This window comes from Amblyomma mixtum, chromosome 4 (assembly GCF_055824585.1).
Source record: "Amblyomma mixtum isolate Tamu chromosome 4, ASM5582458v1, whole genome shotgun sequence".
Classification (NCBI taxonomy): domain Eukaryota; kingdom Metazoa; phylum Arthropoda; class Arachnida; order Ixodida; family Ixodidae; genus Amblyomma; species Amblyomma mixtum.
The window spans coordinates 60213972-60234800 of record NC_143015.1 but is presented as its reverse complement, the minus strand read 5'-3'; the positions used below and the strand labels follow the sequence as shown (position 1 = coordinate 60234800).

Genomic DNA, 20829 nt, shown 5'->3' with positions numbered 1-20829 from the left:
TACAGCCTCTACTTGGCCCCGCCAGACTTTTTTCTATTCCCGAGAATAAAATCGACGCTCGAGGGGATTGGATTGGATTGGAGTAAACTTTATTTGTGCCTGCAGTTGGACGCTCGCGCGCCCCGACGAGGGCCTACGTCGTCTACGAGGCTGCCGTTACTCGGCGCGGGTCTCCGCTCGCCGTTGCCGGCTCGCTGGATCCCTGCCTTTCGAGCGCCCCGAGGACCTGCTGGACGGCCCATAGCTGTTGGTCATGGTCGTTGCTCTTCGCGGCTGCCTCCAGCCGCGGCGGGATTGTTCTTGATCTTGCTTCCTTTGGATTTTTGATGCAGTCCCACAGGATGTGCGTGTGATCTGCCGGCTCCCTCCGGCAGACTCTACACGTATCGGTCGGGTAGGTCTCGGGGTACATGCGATGCATCAGTCTCGGGCTCGGTAGCGATCCGGTCTGGAGCTGTCTCAGTAGTACCGCCTCCGCTCGACTCAGCCTCGGGTGCGGGGGTGGGAGAGTCCTGCGAGCCAGGCGGTAGGCCTTCGTGATTTCGCTGTAGTCGGTCATGCGGTCCTTGGCTCCGAACCACGTCGGACGGTCTGTTGCCGGGGCGCGGTTGGTTAGCGCTCGCGCCGCTGCATGTGCCGTCTCATTGTGGTTCGCACTGCGTTCCGACGCGTCGCCCGCGTGCGCCGGAAACCACTTGATTCTTACTCTTCTGTCTTGCAGTTTAGTCGCTCGTAGTACGCGCTCGGCCTCCCTGCAGACTTGGCCTTTGGCGAAGTTTCGCACCGCCTGTCTCGAGTCACTCAGCACCGTGTAGCAGTCTGCGTCGGCAATGGCCAGGGCGATGGCCACCTCCTCCGCTTGTTCCGCTCCGGCGCCTCTCACGCTCGCTGCCGTCTTCGTGGCGCCGGTCGACGCCTCTATGACGACCGCTGCGAAGGCGTTCCGTTGGTATTCGGCCGCGTCCACGAACCGCGCGTGCTCGTCGTTGGCGTGCAGGTCGATGAGAGCCTTGGCCCTCGCCGCTCTTCTTTCCTTGTTATACTCGGGGTTCATGTTCTTGGGTATGGGGTCGATTCTGGTCTGGTGTCGGACCTCTTCGGGGACGGGGAGCTTCGTCTGCGCGTCGTTCGAGTGTCCTATTCCCAGGTCGTCCAGTATCTTCCTCCCGGCTTTGGTCGTGGACAGCCGCTCCAGTTGAGAGGTCCGTTGCGCTTCGGCTATTTCTTCGAGCGTGTTGTGGATCCCGAGTTGTAAGAGGCGGGTCGTGCTCGTGGACTCGAACAGGCCCAGCGCCGCCTTGTACGCTCTCCTGATGATTACATTAATTTTGTTGCGTTCGTGTTGCAGCCATCTATGGTAGGCTGCAACGTACGCGACGTGGCTGATGATGAAGGATTGGACGAGCCTGATTAGGCTCTCCTCTCTCATGCCAGCCTTCCGGGAAGTTACTCTTTTGAGGAGTCGCATAGCGTTGGCCGCTTTTGCCGTGAGACGGGCGATGGTTTCGCCGTTTCTTCCATGCTTTTCGATGACCATGCCTAGGATCCTGATTTTGCTGACCTCGGGGATCACGTTGCCGGATTTGGTTACGATTCTGATTTTTTCGCATTCGCGTTGTCTGCTCTTGCATCTGCCATTGTTGGTAGGTGGGAGTATGAGGAGCTCCGATTTGCTCGGCGAACATCTATAGAAGACCACCTGGAAGGCACCGGCTCGAGGGGAAACATCACGGACCGGTAGAGGCGGTTCAACAGGCCGTGACGAGGGAGCTAAACAGCATTCCGGTCCAGGCGGTCCTGGAGGCGTACGAAAACTGTAAAACTCAGTGGCAGCAGCGTCGAGGTGCGGAAGGGTGCTACCTTGAAAAATTGTAATCGTTTGTACTAATCTCTTGAATAAATTTTGTTTGAAAAAATGAGTCCTACTACTTTCAGAACAGACCATGTATTCCGCATTTATTGTTTATTATCGACTCGAAGCTTCCCTTACTGATCCATCAAAGGGTCAAGTTATGAAAAATATTTAACAGTGATGTCGCAGTGCAAGCAGAAAGAAAATTGACCCTTGCGGGATATACGGAATTCGCAGAAGAGATAGCTAATCATATGCGACGACAAGAGTACGGAGGCATCAGAAGAATGCTCAAAATAAAGGAGTCAGATGATGGGAATTCTACTGGGAAAATGCGGAGGTGGCCGGCACAGGGAAGCGTTTAAGGAAAGTACGAGAAGTTTTAGCCGTTCTGTAGCGTGTACGTGATATCGCTCATAGAGGTGACCACGACATGCGGTTCCTTTGCGTCCAATTTTTGGTTCCTTTGGTAGCACGAGAATGAGTTATTTTTATAGATGTGATCAATTTTAGCGCATGCGCGTCAATAGTGATTAAGAAGCGCCTTCGTTTATTATGATGACTGGCGATGAGATCACCCTCTTTCGCGAGACGTGTCATGTGCTAAACCGTGTAGCAAGGGTCTGGGGTGACGACCGATTTTGTAGAATGCGAGGACTTTCGTGTTTTATAGAGTTCGAAGTTTTGCAATTCACATCGTCTTATATCCTTGGTTCTGATATCTGGCTGCGGCATGGGAAGCATTCCGTGTTTATAGTGATCCTGTATGTATTTTGTTTGGCGCGTCCCGTGAGATTAGACGCGCTGAACTCCTTTTTTATGGTTTGCAACTGTAGATGCGCAATGGCGCGTAGTACAGGCAGGTACTTATGTGACCCTGCAACGACGCCTAGCTTCACGGCGGTACTTTACGGTGTCTAGAGGCACAACTTTAGCGAAAGTACTTTCGATCTGAGTTGGGCAAAACTTTACAGCGCTCTTAAAAGGCATCTCACGTATCGGCTATCCGAAGTCGTATTTATTATTTTTCTCTGCCTGTTTAGGGCGTTCGCCAGACAGGCGACTACAACACAGAAACATGCTGCTACTCCTGCCGTGACCAAGACGATGGCAATGTATTTCCGAACACGTTTTTTTTTTATTCGGAATCGCGAGAAAACAGGAAAACTGTAGAATGCTGAGAAAATTGGTTTTTCGGGGTAAAGGTTGAGTAATGAAGTAAAAGAAGGCCTCGTTGACTCAGGGGTGTCGAGTCTATTAAAGATTAGGAGCGCTTGGAAAAAAACAATTGTCCGTTTCTGTTCATCTTTCTCTGAGATCGAGAGGTTCTAACGAAAGATAACAAAATAGAAAAGTTTCCACGAGACGGCAGGGCTGCTTCAGCAACCCAAGACACGACTCGGGGAACAAAATTTGATTTCCACTCCACGGCTGCCCCCGACGTGGCTTTGAGCGTGCGCTGGATGTGAGGGATGCTACGGCAACTGTAACGTGGTAGTTTTTACTACAGTCGGTATAAACCTGCGATACAAATACTTTGGTGCAGTGGTGCAAACATTTCAGCCAGTTTTTTTTTTTCAAGATGATATACAACTTTTCAAATGAAGCTTTTTCCCGAAGCTGGTGTTTAAGCAGTTAGTGCATTTGTCTTGTGTTTCAATTACTTTTTTCTTCAGTCGGTTTACCATGAGCTATGTCAGTCCGTTGTTTACAAAAGCTAATTTACTTTTAGCGGGGCCAAATGATGTACTGTGTCCAACGCATGCTTTTCACGGGTCAGGTTATTTCATGCAAATGTGTCTGAATTGATGCTCAACTGTCACATAACTGTAGCATGCCTACTCAAGAGCCGGGTACATGAGCACAAAGACTCAGTTGTGACCTCCTTGCTCATTCCGGCAACATAGAATACTTTTTCTTTTCATGCTATCTAAAACTTGACACTTCTTATTAAAGCAATTTCTGGTAACCTATGCTCGAATAGTCCTTTGTTTTCACAGAGATTGGCCGAGGCACAGCAACAATGGAAGGAACGTACTTACTTTATGGACAGACTTATGGAATGCCGCCCCAGATTGAAAGATCATTTCATGAGCCACCTTCAACAAAACGGGGCTCACAGGGGAACCAGCGCGTCTTTTTATTCGTCGGCCGCCATTTCTCAGTGTCGCTTTGGTGGAGTGCCATCAACTTAGTTTTCTTCTTAAACTAGTAACCTCCCTTAGTTATTCTTGGTGCGGCAGGTGTCAACAATGACTAGCTGAAAGGTATAGAGGCAACTGTCGCTCAATTAGGCCGACTAGGTCTTTTGTTCACCCGCATACTGAAGCTAACGATGGTCAGAGAGGGTCGGGTTGCCATTGCCAGGATGCGACGCAAAGCCGTCTTGAATAGTAATGTAGAATGAGGACGAACAGCTGTTATCCTTCTCTTCATTAACGTTAACAAAGAAAAGGGATTAAGATTTGTGTTGCACTTCTGACCCCTCCCTGCATGTGTCTGTTTACGACCGGCTCAGGACTGCCTTGCCATGCCCAATGTTGTGTAAATGAGGCCGCATAGTGACGAATGTTTACTGCAGCGTGGCTTCCAATCATTGGCATTAAACGTCCGCCAGAGATGTCGGCAAGAACCAACACCTCCACTCCTTATAAGGTCGGTTAAGCTGATGGTGATCTCAGCACCAGTCTCATTGAATAAGACCATCTGCCGGGCTAGTTGGCTGCGATCCATATGCATGAGCAGCGCGAACACAACACAGGAAGAATAGGAAGAAGGTAGTACAGCGCAGTCAGCGCTCTGTACTATCTTCTCCTTCTTCTTCCTGTGTTGTGTTCGCGCTGCTGATACATACCGATCTCATTGCGGGCCAGGCACTGAATATCAACGAAACAGACGCCTTCTAACACACAAGCGGCAGTGGCAAAGGCCATCTGGAAAATATTTTCATTCGCAGCAGGCGCGCATGCGCCTATTTCACGAAATGTGAAGAAAATTGTGATGCCAAGAAGTTTTGCCAACAGAAATTTCTGTCAGCTGCTGCAGCAGGACGATGTCTCCTGCTGTAAAAGATATAAAAAAATTTGTCGACCATAAAGAAACGAGCTTACTGTAGTAAAATGAGTCCCATCAGCAAAACTTTCATCAGCCTGCCGCTTTTCAGGAAATGCTGCACTTCTTCTCTAGTCAAAGAAATAAAAACAAGTAAGAAAAAAGAAAGCAAGAAGTGGACGTTGGGAGCGTGCTTTCGCTTGTAGCTGTGGAAGCGCAAGTGGCTTTGCGGGCGTCGGCAGGAAGCTACCGCAGCACGCAACCGGTCTGGAGCCAGCGTCGGGCAGAACGACTGTAGATAGCATTACATAAAAAAAGGCACCATTTGCTCTCACTTCAAGCTGCAGTCGAAAAAAAGTCCGCTCTTGACCTTATGGCTGCTTGGGGGACGGGGAGGGGGGTTAAAGTTTCGGGCAGCAAGCGGGATGCACTGGAGCGAGGTATTTATTCTTTGAGTTCCTGGCAGCGATTATTGCAACAAAATAACACTGCGGTTTCGCTGTCGTCGTCATAATAAGTGATGTTTTTAGCCACCATGACCAGGTCTGCTTCAGGCCTCGCATATAGAACTTGGTGCGCATTCAGAATTGCATATTCTGCGGTTGCTTTTCACCCTTCTCACTACATCCGCCTGTACTTCCTCAGCAGTATTCCCTGCATAACAAGTCTAAGACGGAGGAAGATACAAGGACTATACGCTCTTTTCCGCGCACGTCGGCTGCCGTTTGCTGTCGATGCGTTTTAAGACGTTGCTTGTAAGCTGCAGCCCATACAAAATTTTTGCCTGCTGGCTTTCTTTACAGCATTTGGCAGGCAAAAATAAACATGAATCATATTGCAAATTTTCACATTAAGAATGCAAAAAGAGCCGAATCAATGCAGGGCATAATGCATTCGGAATGCATGACGTCCCCGATGCTGCACGCTTCTTCTCTTGTGTGTGCTCTGGTTTTACGTGAGAATCATTACTTGAATATCCGACTCGTGAGATATGATGGTCACGTATAATGAACCGCCATATCACTAAGTACAGGTACTTCTGTGACGACTCCAAAAAGCCATCTTTCGAAGCTGGTGTTTCGCAGTTTCCTAGCTTCATAGAACGCAGCCGGAAATCACATAGATTCGGTCAAAAAATATGCATATTTTGATTACATGTCACAAAGGCATTATCAAGGCAACGCTGAATTTTCTAACACGAAAGAAATTACTCACTTGCATCCACCGAAGACCATCCATACCGCTACAGAGTAAAGCTATACAGCTTCCACAAAAATTTCGTCGTTAAGGATAAATCATTCCTGGTCTGGGGTTCGAAAGAGGGACCGCCACTTCACCGAGGCAGCCGCTCTACCAACTAAGCTAACGTGGATATGATAGGGCAAGAGTGAATTGAGCAATAACTCGAAGTGCGACGGTGTTGGTGAAATGTTCGGAGGAATCCCCCAAGGTGGAGTAGAATTTGTAATAAGGGACTAATTGCTCATTGAATAACACTAAAATTTAGCGAACATTGTTAGTACTTCGATTTATTGATCAGTTCACTCTCGCCCTACAATATGCCAGCAGTCACGGTTAGTTCAGTTGATTGAGCATCTGCTCCTGTGGAGTGGTGGTCCCGGGTTTAACTGCCTCCGGGTTTAGATGCCGTCAGGTTTAACTCGAATGATCGCATCTACATGCAACTGCGTCTTCGATACTCGAGACTGTGGTAACTGTTTTTCGTCCTTCAACTCGCAAGTTCTTAGCTGCATCAAAACAGACAGCTGCCGAGAGCAGCCAGGATCTGATCTTTTGTCTACGGCCGGGCCCTCTGTCCCAAACACCACCGTGTTGTTCAGTAATTTGCTGGCGCAGTCCTCCGAATTAAGTGTTCGTTTCTGTGGCACCTCAGGTTACTCGTATACCGTGCCATCGTCCAACTCCATTACCACTTGACAATGCATATTATTCAGGTAAGGGTAACTTCTACGCACACCTCCAAGCTATCGACCCAATAGATATCAACGGGGCCATATCCACACATCATGGACAAGCAATTATGCGTCTACTGCGGGCATGAGAGTTGTGAAGATTTGCTAGCCGCACGCGTGCGGTGGCTCAGTAAAGTACATAAAATGCTTGCGAGCTGGGGCGGCAGAAGCCTGGCACGTGAAGAGAGTAGAAGTGCCCGCCGTACCCAGATGCGCACACTTACGATGCAAGACTCCGAGCACAGCGTGAGTGGTCCAGTCGTAAATCCAACGTGGACTTGCCATGGACATCCAACTTCACACCCTTTTGTTGTGCCACCACATCCAAGCCACCAAACACGACACCTTAAAATCCATCCCTAGGAAAAGGTACGCTGGCAACTAGAGTCCAGTAGTAGGCGTGATCTGAAATTCACTCCTCATTATAGACCTGGAAGCGGGGAGCGGGATTCCTGTTTGGTATAGAGGGAGGATTATGGACACTTGTGCGCTCCCCGTGAAAAGTAAATGGAAGGCAACTTTGTAAAAAATTTTAATATCTTTAAGTGCACAGCATAATAGTCAGTTTGTTGGTGCACAGTGCAATTCGCACAATCACATTTACGCTACACATATGTGTTTAAGGATGCATGAATTCAGGGGGCAATGACTAAATTTTGTCGTTAATATTGGCTTCCGTTTACTTCTGACGGCACCTGAACATAGGGCTTTAGTTCAGAGACATTCTGGGCCTGAAGCTGCCTCCTACGGGAGCTCTCCGTGGGTGCATCTCCGCGCACCTGCAGAGTCTTATCAACTTGAGCGGCACCAAGGACTGGTGCAGGCATCGTGTAACGGCTTTGGCTGTAAAATTTAATTGCGATTACGAAATTCCTGATAACCAAAATCAACGCGACGTTGTATGCAATAATGCTTACGGGGAGATGGTTTATGGTTTACGGATGTTTAATGGAGGAAAGAGGGTAGAGTGGCGCTTCACGTTTGAATGCAAGTATGTAATACATGCAACAATTTTTTAGCCCCCGTTTTTTTTTTTTCGAGTGGCCTTCTCATTAACATATTCGCGTGAATAGGAATATAATGATGCGCGGTGTTTAGGTCGAGCGTAGGATCGTGAAATGGCAGGTGTGGGCATTTTTTCACCTGCATTGGGATGGTCCTTTTCTCTCCGTCTCCCTGACTTCACTTCAATTTATCTGGCCGAATTATTAGCTGTCATTCTAGCCTTACGTAAATTAGATCCTGCCGTTTCCCAAGTCATGGTTATGACGGACTCTCTATCTATTTGCTTTTCATTATCATCAAACTCTGAGTCTCGGGCATTACGCCTCTTTAAGCAGCTGATCCTGCTCCAGCTAAATTCGGTGAGGTTGCTTTGAGTACCGGGTCACGTGGGCATTCAGTTAAATGAGGTTGCTGATTCATTAGCAAGGGCCTCTCTCTGTGGCCCAATAATTGCTGTCCTGCCAACCTGCGCATATACAGCTGCGGTGAGGTTTCGCAGTTACACAATATTTCAGGAATTTTCAGCCTCGGCGCTTACTTCATCTCCCGAATATCAGCACCTTCTGCACCCTTGGAGTAGCAAAGACTGGAGTTCGCGCAGACTGAAGGTCTCTTTCCCGCGTTTGCGATGCCGAGTTCCTCTGCTAAATTTCTACCTCCACAGATCTGGTCTGGCGGTTTCTCCACTGTGCCCATTTTGTGCCGAGCCTGAGATAGTGGATCACTACCTGCTGTTCTGCCGCCGATTCTCTTCTTTGAGGAGGCGCCTATTAGAAATGCCGTTTCACCGGCTGGGTCTGCCTGTGTCCACTGAGGTTGTTCTTTCCTTTGGCGCTACTTCGCTTGGACGAAGCAACAGGAGTGCGCGCTGTGCAGTTCAAAAATTTCTTCTAGAAACACAGCGACTCCCATGCTAATACTAATTTTATTTATTTATTTTTCTATTTGTTTCCATTTTTTTGTTTATCAAACAGTTCATTTATTATTATTATTATTATTTTTTCTGTCTCTCTTTCAGTCAATACAAAATTGAACCATTCCATATGATGCATTCAAATTTGCTCATAAAGCCGTCGTCCCATCTTCGATCTCCCAGCTAACAGGACCTCTTTCGTTGCGTCGTCCAATCTGTCAGCCTATACCCTATTGATACTCCTTTTCCTCTAAAACTCCTAATCATTCCAACAGTTCACCGCCTGTGTCTTGGCCACTCCCCCATAGTGGATATGTGCCATTCTACTTGAGGCCAACCAACCAACCAACCTGTTCAAATGTGCGCCATGGAAGTGCCTGAAATTGACTTTATCGTCAAGAAAAAAACCGCGAGGACTTCATTTGTATGGTTAGTCCAAAATTTTTCCTACTGCTGGGGGCGACTCGGACAAGAAATAGTCAGCTCCAAATTTCACACGCACGGTTCTTGGTACCTTGCGTTTCGCACAGAAGATGACAACAACAACGTTGATGATAACAACAACGAGGGCAAATTCTTGTCGTTTTTCCTCCACTACGAGAGCAGGAAAAAACTGACTGCCGAAGCAGAGCTGTGTGTCGTCGATGTGAAGAACACTGATGCCGTCAAGACCACCACCGGAGTCATAACGTTTATCGAAGGGCCAGCTAGCTGCGGATTCTTGGGTACCATAAGCAGAAGCGCTCTGGAAAGTCAAGCGGAGCAGCTTATGCCTGCAGATTCGCTTACAGTACGCTGTGATCTGACGCTCGTCGACTACACCAACGAGAACACAGATCGGCTCAGGACCAGCGTGAGTGTCACTGACTGCCGTCTCTAGGAAGACCTGGGCTGGCTTCTGGACAGTGGCAGCAGTGCCGACGTCACTGTGATTGCGGGCGATGGCAGGTATCGGGTACACAAGGCGATACTGGCGTCCCGGTCCCCTGTTTTCCGAGCCATGTTCGAGCACGACATGCTCGAGAACCTGCAAGATCAAGTCTTCGTGTCAGGCATCGAGAACGAAGTGTTTGGGGAAATTCTCCGCTTCATCTACACCGGACGCTCACCGAAACTCGAAGATATGGCTGACGCCCTCATGGTAGCTGCCGACAAGTACGGCTTGCAGACTCTTCGGGACATGTGTGAAGACGCTCTCATTCGGAACCTCAGCGTCGAAAATGCGGTGTTCAGTCTAATCGTCGGCGACAAGATCAGCGCTACCATTCTGCGCCAGAGCTCCCTGAACTTTATTTGTTCCAACCTGCATGAAGGGATGAGAACGGCCGGATGGTGCACACTGGTGGATGACCATATAGATCTGGCGTTGGATGTCGTTATCGCTACACTTCCAGAATCTTGCCCCGACACCATCGAGCCGCCCCTCAAATGAAGGAGAGTGTAGTAGAGAGGCTCAGATAAATCTGTCGGAGGCTCAGAGCGCTCCGCATTGCCCGAGAAGCAGAATCACCGCGGACAAGCAAACGTGTCGTACTGGGCATTTCAAATCTTTTCTCGTCATGTGATCTGCACTGCCATGGAATGCCTAAACTTGAACCCTGCAGTGTGGTTTTGTGTCCTAGCCGGCGCCAAGCACTGAAAAGTGCAGCTTGCTTTGGAACGCATATCAATCTAAGCCTGTCACTGTATTAAGTAATGTGGTCCTTTGCTTGTGAACAAAATTCTTAGGGCATATAAGAAAGTGTTTGGTTTATTGGAGTTTAAAGTCCCAAAGCGACTCAGGTCTATAAGGGACGCTGTAGTGAAGAACTCCGGAAATTTCGACCAACTGGGGTTCTTTAACGTGCACTGATATCGCACTGCACTCAGGCCTCTAGAATGTAGCCTTCATCGAGATCCGACAGCCGCGGCCGGGATCGACCCGCGTATTTCGGTTCAGCAGCCGAGCGCCGTAAACACTGAGCCACCGCGGCGGGGCTTTAAGAAAGTGTGGCGGAAGAAAATAAAAGTTGAAAAACGAAGAGGTCTCGTCCACCAGCGGCAGATGAAAATTTTTCAGCGACGAACGGCTCACGGCTCTGGCATAAAAAAGATGTTCACATTAAGTTACCTCATGTCCGCTCTCACGTCCGCTTTCGTGCATCCGAATCAGAGCAGCTGTTAACGGCGCATTCGGTGTTTCGATGCGCGCTTTTTCGTAATTAAAGCAGTTTGTGTATATGAGGAATGTTGCAATGAAGAAACTAATTCATTAGCGCGTCAGGGTTTGGTCGTTAAGTTGTGGCATGCAATTTTCGCAATTCTACATGGACTATAAATAAGCTACGTAAAGCTCCTCTTACGCAGATAGGAACAAAATTGTAAAGGTGTGTGTGCTCCTACAAACGCAATTTTCTTTCTTCTCGTTTCTACGAGACCGAGTGTTGAGATATTGTATAGTGCTGTTAGTTTTACTGGTTAGTTGTTCCCGTGAAATCGTGAAACTACTCACCAGAAATCTCGTCACAAAGAAATGTTCAAAATATAACCAACAACTTCCAGAGTTTTCAAGAAATACAAAAATACCTTTGTCTATCTGGTGTCTCCAGTATAGGTAAGAATGAAATACTATGTAGGAAAGGCATAGAATATCAAGGTTGGCTTAAACGTGCATGATTAAGACCGCGCAGTGTATGAGCTATGCCGTTATGGGTCTGCCCCAGCATCGCCTGCTTCTGATTTTCAAGCTTAGCAAGTGCGTATGCTACCGCTGTTTTACGCCTTCATGCACCTCCGCTTTTCCAGCGACTTTTCAGAGCTAGACGGAAAGTTAGTTTTCTTCGTTGCTTTTGGTGCTCTGCGTAACGCTGCGCTGTTGCTTTTTTTAATACGATACCGTTAGGGGCAATGAAGGCAAAAACTGTCCGGCAGTGTAGGTACTGTCTGTGTAAAGCACAAACCTGAGAGGTGGTGTTTAGGGCGATTTGCCTCTCTCTATCTGCCACCTGTCAGCCATCCCGCTTTCCCCTTGCCTCTCTTCTCTTCCCTCATCTACACTCCTAGGGGATAGGAGAGAGACGCTGGATGAAGAATGACTGCAGAAATCAAAATGACTTATGGCTCAGGTAATAGCAGGCCTATGTAAAAAATATACTGCCTCCCGAAGAACCATCTATGCAAAAGAAAGCTTCTGAGAGATATTTTCTCTGACATTTCTCGGAAAGAGCAACCTCGGTTTCGCATTCAGCACCGGCGGTCTGAGACAGCCGCCTGCCAGTGGAGTGTCCCATTCCTTAGGCGCTGAGCCACTGTGCCCGTAGTGGTATGACAACTCCTCTAAATCTAACAACGTGACACATTTTCGGTAGTTGCGTTGTAGGAATTTGGCTAAATCCAAATTGCGATAATTTGGGACTTAAATGCATTGGAGCCAAAGTTGAATAGAGTCAGAATTCAAACTGAATGAGAACCAGAATATATTGGCGAGTGAATGAATCGTGGCAGTTCCACCGCGTCAGTCCAGTTGATACCCGAGATTTTTTTTTAGTTTATGATAGCGTGCTGAATATATTTCTAATCTTCAACTAATTTTCTTTCACTGCTATTTAGTGTCCATTGCAAAAGTTCGTGGTGCAGAACAAAGGATTGAAAAAAGAACATAAGAGATAGGCAACTAGTTAGAAATGCAGCGCTAGCTAGAGAGGGAAAACAAAAGTGGAGATAGCTTGACTTCTAAGGCATCTGTGAACAATGCATCTGTTTCAGCCACCACTGGGTCTAACCGTGCTCATCTGTACAGTAGAATGGTGTTTTTTTCTTGTGGATTGCATTTTGGAACAAAGTATCGGAGTTTTACCATTGAGGTCTGCTTCTTGTTCGACTTACGTTCGTGCCCATGTTCGGCTTCAGATTCCCAGCGCTTTCAGGGCAATGTTCGGCTGAGTTACTCGGGAATAACAGCGAAAAGCACTTCAGTCAATAGGTACTATAGCATTTATGCAGGTCTTCCGTTGTCAGGGCGTGCAAAAGGCATGCGTAAAGGCGCTACTAAATATCTATACGGATTGTACCGAGCGAACACCAATGACTTGTGACTTGCTTTCGGTTTCCTGATTAGCACGTAATTGATCTATTCATTTGCCACTTTTATCAGTTGTGATGAGTGAGCTCATGTTTCGTTCAAAATTGATGTAATTGAGTGTGTGCCGTTCTTGCATGTGTACCCATCGAGTTAAAGGCGGGATTTAAGATCCCCTATCCGAATGTTATCGCCATTATTTAAACCTGCCTCAAGCAGTTAACGAACGTTGCACTGTTCTGTTCACATCCTTCATTCATTGATAAATAAATTCTCCAGTGCATGCGCACTTTGCCTTTATTGTGTCGTGAAAGAATAAAAGTTGTTTTTATGCTGCCTTTACGCGCCGTCAGTTTTTACTTTCCACCCATTCTACTGCCGCCTTCTTGTGGGCGTACAGTGGCATATGCTCAGCACCGATCCCCGCTGTATTCATTCTTTATCGTCCAGGTTGAACGCGGGTTGTCAGACTCAGCCTACTAAATCGATCCCTAACACGTCTGCTGATTGTAGTTGGCTTATAGATAAACTGACAAAGAAAAATTTGGTGTTGGAAGAATCAGTATTCAACAAGTTCTAAGACTACTTTACATGTTTGCACTGTGAGGATCCGGACAGACTATAGTGCCTCATCTTGGAGCTCTAAGCTATGGCTCCGTCAAGAACGAGACAACGTGTCAGCATGAGAGCTTCCTTCAAATGAAACAATCAGTCATAAAAAGATTTTTAACAACTAAATGGCGCGAAATCCAGCACGAATGCTGGCGACAGATAGGATTACGTTTCGACATAGCAACCATGCCTAATGGCAAACACAGAGATAATACGACGTTATTTCAGGTTAGGTGAGTCAAACTATCCACGACGGAACACCAAATCCAGAACAGTATAAACAGTGGGCCGATACGGAATGTAGAACTATTGAAACATTCCTCAGAGATGCACACCCGCCGCGAACGCCTTGATCTAGGACCACCGTGAGCACAGGGCTGCATTGCGGTCAGTAAGCATACGCATCAATATGCCTCAACCGAAATACTGTGGTCTCTCAAGCAAATAAGATATAACTAGTGTGTATCCGAGAATGCAAGCAACAAACATGCTTTTGTTGCGGCGTGTGTGAGTTAACACCTCCGTATACTTTACTTGCTATCATATGGGCCGCACTGGATGGAAGCGGGATAATTTCAACCACTCAGAGTTCATTAACGTGTACTGACACTACGCCTAACTCTTCCGCATCTATTGAGATACGGCCTCATACGCGAGGCCTCGGTCCCGCGCCCATGGGCTCAGGAGGCGAAACCAAAGAACAAGTGCTGCGATCACCAAACCGACGAGTCCCGCAACCGACCAATAAATGCTCACTCGCAAAAGCTGCGCGATGCGGTTTTGCGTTTGTCTTAAGGCCCGGCTGAAGCAGGGAGCTCTTGTTGTTGTTGTTCCTAGCCTTTGAAAAGATGGCATAAACCCACACTGGGGGATCGGCCAAGAATAGGGAGGAAAAGGTTGCTATTCACTTCTACATAGTAAAGGAAAAAGAAAGCACACGGGATAGCAACACCGGGGAAGTCTACCACAAGCAGGGCAGGGAGTGAAACAAAGTATGAGTTTGGAGGGAAGAGAGACAGAAATGTAAAAAAAAAGAAGAGATTAAATCGAAATATAATAAAGCTGAGAAAAGAAAATACTGTAACCTTTAGCAACGCAGTCGATGAGATTCCAGCAAGAAATTTTGAACAGCGGCACAAATAGACCTGTGGCTAAATGCAATTGTGGTGGCGCCAAATGATAACAAGAGTGGGCTGCTCAGACTAAGGCCAAGATAGCCGCCGCGGTGGCTCAGCGGTTGTGGTGCTCGGCTGCTGACCCGAAAGACGCGGGTTCGATCCCGGCCGCGGCGGCTGGAATTTCTTTGGAGGAGAAATTCTAGAGGCCCGTGTACTGTGCGATGTCAGTGCACGTTAAAGAACCCCAGGTGGTCGAAATTTCCGGAGCCCTCAACTACGGCGTATCTCATAGCCTTAGTCTCTTTGGGACGTTAAACCCCATAAACCATACCAAACCTAAGGCCAAGATACTGATAGAGCAACTCCAGCCGTCTTCTTCTCAAAGAGGTGGAGAGGTAAAAATGATCAATAGATTCAGGCTCACGGCAAAATGCACAGAGGGGAGATAACGCCAAACCAGACCTGTGCAGATAGAAATTTAGAGGGGGATACGGCAGCTGAACCTCGTCAGGGATATTTCTGGCTGCTGAGACTGACAAATTTTCCTGCTCCAGGAATATTGCACATGCTGATATTCCGTCGATGTTAAAAGTGCTGTGTCTTGCGCGCTTAATAACGCTCGTCGCCGGAACCTAGATGCTGTGATATACGCTGTATCCGGGATCATGGGCCACACGGGGCCGCCTAGGGAAGCCTTCGCAAGGTTATCCGCGATCTCATTTACTGTCACGCTGCTGCGACCGGGTACCCATATCAAATGAACAAGGCTCCAATGGGAAGGAAGGAGCGATAAAAAGTGCTTGAAGCTCTGCACTAGCAGTGCTGATGTGCCCTTGTTCTTCTTCTTCTCAGAAGTGGAACGAGGCTAATTTGCGGCGCGTTACGCAATGGCCGCCGAAAAGTTTTGTAACCTCCTTCGCCTCGAGAGAGAGTAAGACGGCCTTTATTGAATAGCAGAGATTTTAACCGCCAAGAAAACTCCCTGACATGCCATGCTTCGTGGGAAAGGAATTGGGCAGACAAGGACGAAAGGAGACAGGCGCAAAAAACATTAAATGAAGTAAAAGAAGAAGATGAATATGAACAATGTTTTAAAAATAGTAATGAATAAACGAGTAATAAAATAAAAATAAAATAGCCAGTATTACGTGGAAGTAATAACTGCATTGCCCGAAAGGCGCAGCACAGTGTAGGATGGCTCATAGATGACGTTATAGCCACACTCAGTCACTTATTGATCAACTCTGCTTGGTTCTGATTTAACTTGTGAACCCTGTCAGTAAACCTTTCGGAAGCCAAAAAAAAAGAACATTAATGACAGTGAGAAAGAGCCCTGACCAGCGGAGCTCCGCCAGATTTAAAGTCACTCGAAGACAGACAAAAAAGACCTGAACGCTCAAAGAGACAAAAAAGCACATTTCTCAATGAAATTGATGTTGGACAAAAGAGCCCAGATTCCAGTTCACAAAATTTTCGCTCCAGGATGCAAATAAGATGAAGAAGCAAGCAAGCAAAAAACGAAAAGACACGGGTTAGACAAAACACCCCAGGCAACGTGGGTGTGCTGTTGAATGATGGCTCTCGGGAGGTAGCAGCACAAACTGAAAGAGAGAAATACAGAGGTACCAGAAAAAAAGAAGACCAAGAATATAACAGAAGCAGAACTACAATGCAAAAAAAAAACTCCTAGTAAAAGACGTTCATGGATAGAAACTTAAGACAACTAAATATCGGTGCAGCAGAAGATAGAAGACTATACACCGGTGAAAAGAGGAAATATTAAAGGGATAAAGCAGACGAACCGTCGACGAAAGACAAGCGTACACGCCTAAGGAAAAGCAGGAGACGGTAGAAGCAGGTGAGATAGTGGGCAGATCGCAAAACTACAGGCTAGGCAGCGCGCATGACAGTTTCAGGATCCTGCGCCGTCACCTGTTTTTTTTTTCATAGTTTAACAGTTCGCTCAACTTCCTTCGCCGCTTTTACTGCTGTCCAGAAGACGGCAAATACGGGCTGGTTGGTACATGTTTTGCGAATTGGAAAAAACAGCGCAATGAAAGACGACAGAAGAGAAGGACGAAACACTAGCGCCATGCCGCCGCGGTGGATCAGCGGTTATGGTGCTCGGCTGCTGACCCGAAAGGCGCAGGTTCGATCCCGGCCGCAGCGGCTAGAATTTCTTTGGAGGAGAAACTCTAGAGGCCCGTGTACTTTGCGATGTCAGTGCACGTTAAAGAACCCCAGGTGGTCGAAATTTCCGGAGGCCTCCACTACGGCGTCTCTCATAGCCTCAGTTGCTTTGGGTCGTTAAACCCCATAAACCAAACCAAACCAAACCAAACACTAGCGCTGATGTTTCGTCCTTGTCTTGTGTCGTCTTTCATTGCGCTGTTTTTTCCAATATACTGGTGTACGTGGCGCTTCGTTGAGTCGATTCTCTTTTTTGAGCTGGGTGCACATTCAGTGTGTTCCGCTGTTTTCCTTGCTACGCGAGACATCGCATTTTTCTCTTTTTTTTTTCAGTGACCCCAGCAACAATACGAGACCCTAAACAAACCTTGAGGGGACACCAGCTCCGCGTCAAGGTTATGACGCCATAACGTTCATGGCTCTCTTCCGTAGCCTGAGGTCCTCTTTCCGCACCATTTCTCCCAAACGGGCGCTCTTACTACAACGCGAGAGCGTTAAGGGTTCCGTTGTCCAGAAAATCCGGTGTGGGTGTTGTCGGTGTCTGCGTCGCTGTTGTGGGCGGAAAACCACGAGCCTGACTCTTGCAGACGGCGCCCAGAGACAAGGATTGTAGGCAGGTCGGCCACCTAGGTGACGTGACCATGCGGCGTCTTCACAACCTGGCCATCGGATAGTGAGCAAACATCTCACCGTGGCAGGTGAAAGTTATATCGATGATTGGTGGCTCGGGAAGAGCAACCTGGGCGCACAAGGCCCACCGGTTAAACCACCGGCCATCACAGTGCACTGGCGCATCGCTTAACCGCTGCACCACTGCGCCATGAAGGGTGTGAAGATTCCCATCGATCTATTAATGTAAAGTGGGGAATGGCTTTCTCTATATATGGGAAATACCCAAATACGCTGTCGCGTCATAAAATTAAGGCAGATCCTAAGTATTTTCGTCAAATTTTCTTTCACCATCGCCTAAAGTTTAAACTATCCGTAACAGTAGATTTCTTTAGCACTAGAGGTCCTTCCCGCGCAAGTGCTCCTCTCTCGCCTTCGTTCTTCTTACGTCCCCATATATGCAGATTTGGTCAGTCTCTGTTTTGCCTTCACACATCTCTGGGACTCCTTATATAACTCCTGGCGCAGTGGTGAAACCAATAACCGATGAGCCACAGCACCGCAGGTGGCTTTCAGTTCCCAAATCGTTCAAACTTGCACTCCTCTTACTGAAAGACTTGGGTACACTTGTCGAGAATTGTTATTAGGTTATTCAGGCAGAAACTAGAAGGCGGTCAGGGCTCCTTAACGGCAGAACTGCTGACATTTGAAGGGTGGGTGGGGGGGGGAGGAGGAGGAGGGAAATAAGTCTCACTCTTTTCCGCTGGGGAGTAGGGGGAAGTGGCAGGGTTCGATGCGGTCGCCTTTCCTATTTAATCTTACTTTCATTAAGTTAATTAACTTGTAGTTGCACACTAAAGTTTTGAGGGCTTGGGGAAATAGTGTAGGCCGGAAATAGTGCAGGCAGCCACCTCTCACTGTTTTCTGAGCCTCGCAGGAAGGTGAGGATGGTCGCGAGAGATTTAATATAGCTATGATTCTGGTTGCGAAAGCTGGAATGGCGAAGTTACCCCTATGGCCTCTAAAAAGTTCAACTTCCGGCACTAATGGTGTCTACGATTTCAGTCAGTGAGCGCAGTCCAAGAACGTTAGGCACTTTAGAAACCGCCGTTTGGTGGCTTCAACACCATTCAAGACCTTTTAACCACAGTAGTCATCCTCGCTGACGAATCACACAAAGATTACACATGGTCCACCACTAAGCGCGTGAAGAAAGCATTCCACAGGAGCTGCCTTCATAAATTACTGATGAAGAATACCTAAATCACAAAGAGGAGTAGGCCAGACGAACGGGCACTTCTCACATTGCGTCCGTCCGACAACCAAAAGACGTGAGGTCCGCAGCGCTCAAAATTGTTACTTCGCAGGCTCCCGAAACACGCAAGTCCACGGCGGCGCGCTTCAAAAAGTAGGTACTACTAAAGACGCTACGAAGAGCGTCTGCAAAATACAGCTCAAAGAAGGGACGAGGAGTAAAACGATAAGAATAGCGACGAATGTTTTTTTCTCTCGCAATTTGACATCGAAGCGCGGAAAGAGTTCGCGGAAAAATTGCCCCAAGACACCCGACCGACGACTGTTGGCGCAACAGATCTACCAAATCAAAGCGGCGGGCTACTCCTTCGGCCTCGGAATCGGCTAGCACTCGGCACAAGCACTTTGGCGCCTAAGCGCGCGCGCCACTGCTTGCTCCCGGAGAAAGCTCGCTGACGCCTTGCGAGCGAGTGACTTTTTGAACCAATGGGGTCCGGCCGGCATCGCGCTTCTGTCCAATAGCGACTCTCGTTGCACAACCTCGGCGCCATCTAGGGTAAGGTAAGGAACTAACGACGCTCGTTCATTGCGCGGGCATCGATCGAGCCCAACTGGAATCACGCTACCAGCCAGCAGGGACGCTAGTCATAACACAATGGCGCTAGAGAGAGTAGAGTGGTGTCTCTTTATGGGGGGGGGGGGGGGGGGGGGGTAAAGAAACTCACTTAAAAAAATGCGGGAGCGCCCACTGAATTCAAAACCAGCATATCTTGGAAGTGTTTTGTAAATGCACTTTTAATATTTTCGCTGCTGGCAGTTTGCCTACGTTTTTGACTCCCGAGCTGCAATAGAGATTACGTGATGGTTGCCACAGAAGAAATAAATAAAAATATGTACGGCAGCGATTCTCTGAAAAACAGTAAGATGGATAGTACAGTGCTCCAGGAAGGCAGGAGGAGGAGGAATAAGAGGAAAGGCTGGAAGGTTAACCGGAAGAATAATCGGTTTGCTACCCTACACGAGGGGAAGGGGGTGTGGGGATAAAAAAATGAAAGAGAAAGGAGAGTAACATAACATTGAAGTCACATGAGAGTTAGCATTCGGGAAGTGACAGCCTCGGCCACTGGCCGCGCCGATCGTCGGCGGTGAAGGCCTCAAAGGCACTGCTCCGCTTCTTGCGGACTTGTGGCAGTGCTCCAGGAAAATTATGCGTAAACCAAAGGAGAATAATTTAAAGGCACTTCTTCCGAGTATTTTAAGCAAAAAATATAATTAACAATTTAACATAAACTAAATTAAATGAACACTTTATTTAATATTGAATCAAACAATGTGGGAGTTTTATTAACCAAAGTTTGCAGCTGGTAACCGAACATCAGCCAAAGCAGTGAAAGGAAGAAAGTTTTAATAAAATTTTGCGTACGACTCCACATATATTATATCCGATCTGTCTCCACCCAATACTTTACGAAATGCACTTTGTAAATAAGAAAATATGCCTGTGGCTGAAACACGGCTTGCGTTACGGGCATAGACGGCAGTGAAGTGATGTCGTCTTACTTGTCGATTCTAGGCGGCTTTGAGTGCAATGAATTTCAAATATTTTTCTTGTTATAAAGAGGATCATACGAACTTAAGGTGAACATGCGAGTGTGTGACCGCGTTCTTCAGAGGGCCAGTGCATACGTTCCGGACGCGCATCGAAGCGAAGCGGCAGACGACACGAAGAGCCACTTCGGGGTCAGTTCACGCGTGCCACACTTTGCTACGACGCGCGGCCGCCTCCAAAACAAGGGCTCTACAATAAAGCTTTGTAGGGGGCTAGTTGGTCCTGCATACTGAGACTGGGAAGCGCTAACTCCTAGACAAGGCAACAACACACACAAAGGAACAACACGAGACACGAGCGCAAACTTACAACTGAGTTTATTTTCGACACAGCGTAAATTTATACGTATCTAATCATGGGACAAACAGACATAAAAGGGCTGGTAAAAGCCCTAGTTCTGTGTGGTTCCCTCTTGTGTAATCGTCTTCTTTGGCTGGTAAAAAAATTCTTCCATAAGTCTCCAATTTGCCGGTGTCGTTCACAAACTACATGATCCCTGTCCGCTACGAGTCAAATATCACTACTCCACCTGGCTTGGACACCCACTGCCCTTCTCAAGCTCTTAGAATCCTGTTGCCCAAGCATA

At 47.6% G+C, this 20829-nt stretch overlaps 1 pseudogene; it reads left to right on the top strand.

The window, feature by feature from the left end:
• Window positions 1–7101: 7101 nt before the first annotated feature.
• Window positions 7102–10226, top strand: LOC149346580 (speckle-type POZ protein pseudogene; annotated as a pseudogene).
• The last annotated feature ends 10603 nt before the right edge of the window (window positions 10227–20829 follow it).